The sequence below is a fragment of the Limulus polyphemus genome, unplaced genomic scaffold, assembly GCF_000517525.1.
Source record: "Limulus polyphemus unplaced genomic scaffold, Limulus_polyphemus-2.1.2 Scaffold408, whole genome shotgun sequence".
NCBI classification, from domain to species: domain Eukaryota; kingdom Metazoa; phylum Arthropoda; class Merostomata; order Xiphosura; family Limulidae; genus Limulus; species Limulus polyphemus.
The window spans coordinates 32,061-34,953 of NW_013666018.1; positions in this window are offsets into that span (position 1 = coordinate 32,061).

Genomic DNA, 2,893 nt, shown 5'->3' on the forward strand with positions numbered 1-2,893 from the left:
AACCGAGAGCGGATGGGACATCTCTGAGCGGCTAATAAAGTGTAAACCGAGAGCGGATGGGACATCTCTGAGCGGCTAATAAAGTGTAAACTGAGAGCGGATGGGACATATCTGAGTAGCTAATTGTAACTACTGCTGCTTCCTAATTAATGACTACAATTTCGTAGAATTGTACTGTCGTACTTGGGAGTAGCTTAACAGATATCTTTATATTAACCAATAATTTCAGGTCCTTCACGTCTGTATGTTCACATCTGTCTATACGTCAATATATATTCAATCACATCTGTCTATATGTCAATATTTATTCAAACACATCTGTCTATATGTCAACATTTATTCAATCACATCTGTCTATATGTCAATATATATTCAATCCGATCTGTCTATATATGTCAATATATATTCAATCACTACTGTCTATATGTCAATATTTATTAAAACACATCTGTCTATATGTCAATATTTATTCAATCACATCTGTCTGCCCCCCAGTGGCACAGCGGTATGTCTGCGGACTTACAACGCTAGAATCCGGGTTTCGATACCTATGGTGGGCAGAGCACAGATAGCCCATTGTGTAGCTTTGTGCTTAACTACAAACAAACAAGAGACGACTAGTGCAAGTAGCCCTCGTGTAGCTTTGCGCGAAATCTATAACAAACAAACTGTCCTCTTTTTTAAAATTATACACATGTCTGTTTTTAGAAGTTAATACAGACAAAGTTTCTAAACAAAATGTATCAGATGTGGCTTAGTGGTGAGCGTGCTGGGCTGAGGATTAGAATATTCAAGATTCGAGCGACGATGACGTTTAACATTCTCCGCAGTTCCTGCTGTCAGGGGTCTAAATCTTCCATAATGATCCACATGCCCACTATAAATGAGGTTTCGATACCCGCAGTGAGCAAAACACAGGTAAACCATTGTGTATCTTTGTGCTCAATAACAAACAAACAAAATATGGAATTGGCGTATTCCTAGTTTTCCTTTTGGTAGTCGCTGGATTATCATTCCTTCCGTTTTACTCAGCTTGAATTTACTAAGATTAAGTCGAGCCACTGAAATAGTTTATTATCTAATTATCCCTGGTAATCGTAAAAACAACAACAATTGAATTACCTTTATTGTGTTCTGTTACAAAGTGATTATCCCTGGTAACCGTAAAAAACACACACAAAAAAACCAACTTAATCACTTTGTAACAGGACACAAGAAAGGTAATTCTCCCTGGTAACCGTAAAAAACACACACAAAAAACCAATTGAATTACCTTTCTTGTGTCCTGTTACAAAGTGATTATTCCTGGTAAACGTTAAAAAATAATTGAATTACCTTTCTTGTGTCCTGTTACAAAGTGTGGTCTAAGTAATGAATTTCACTGGATTAACAGAAATAAACAAGAAGGTTTGTTTGTTTGAAGTTAAGCCCAAATCTACACAATGGACTGCTCTGCCCACCACGGGTATCGAAACCCGGTTTCTTGCGTTGCAAGTCCGCAGACATACCGCTATGCCTCTGAGGGGCAAACATAAGGGAATCCTCAATAGCCGCTGCACTTGAAATTCTTTTAGACAGGATTAAAGTAAATTGATCTATGACACCCTTTTTTCCTTTTTATTAGCTATATTTTTGTGCACCAGCAATAAGAAGCGTGGGGCGCGCGTTTTTATTACTCATCAGGATCTCTACCAGCCTACCCTCAAATTGAAATTATTTTAGGCAGGATTAGAGTAAATTAATCTATGAGACCTTGGACGTGGTCAAATAAATCACTCAAAAGGGTTTGATCTTCTGAGTCCAAAACTGTAATTATATCTCAAATCGGCCAAGAGATGACTGAGCTATGAGCTAAAAGTTTGTATTTGAAAAAACAAAACTCAGAACCATTCTATGAGCCGCTATGCCGCGGCTAAAAATACGTTTTCGTCAACATGCTTCATTAAAAAGAGTTTTCCGATCTTGTTTGTTTTGAATTTCGAGCAAAGCTACACGAGGGCTATCTGCGCTAGCCGTCCCTAATTTAGCAGTGTAAGACTAGAGGGAAGGCAGCTAGTTATCATCACCCACCGCCAACTCTTGGGTTACTCTTTTACCAACGAATAGTGGGATTGACTGTAACATTATAACGTCCCCACGGCTGAAAGGGCGAGTATGTTTGGTGTGACGGGGATTCGAACCCGCGACCCGCAGATTGCGATTCGAGCTCCCCTAACCACCTGGCCATGCCGGGCCTTTTCCGATCCTATTGCGACGTTTTTTTGTTGTTTTTTTTGGAATAATGATGAGTATCCTAATTCGTAATCATATTTAAGACCAGTCAGTCCCTCGGGTCTGAGATGATGACTTTTGTTTTTCAGAATATCTTCTACAAATTATCATATCACTATTAAGATTATCTATAGTATTTTGAACGATCTTAAAAGAGTTGTATGTTTGGATCGTTTAGAGAGAGAGATTAAAACAGGATTTTTTTTTCAATTTGCTACTAATCGAATTTTTGCTTTAAGTAGATTTAGAAGAATAAAAAAAATTGAACCAGTGCTTCTTTCTTTCCTTTTTTGCATTATGTAACCAAACTATATTTGATATGACTGTAATTAGGATCTATTTGAACATTAGTTAATTCTGGTATAATACATCTAACGGCACAGCTCTAATGGGGGGTAGTTATCTTTTACTGAATTATTTTATATCAATGTGTTACACATAAGTTTTTATCTCTGACAAAACAACAACAAAACGTCAATTTCTCATCCTCTTATAAACTGCCTTAATAATTTCAGTGTTTTCGAATACACAAAATAGTTTGCATTGCTAATATATGTACTTTCAGGCTACTACAGGTTCGTATGAAATGGTGGTTAGGGCATTCAACTCGCAATCTGTGGCT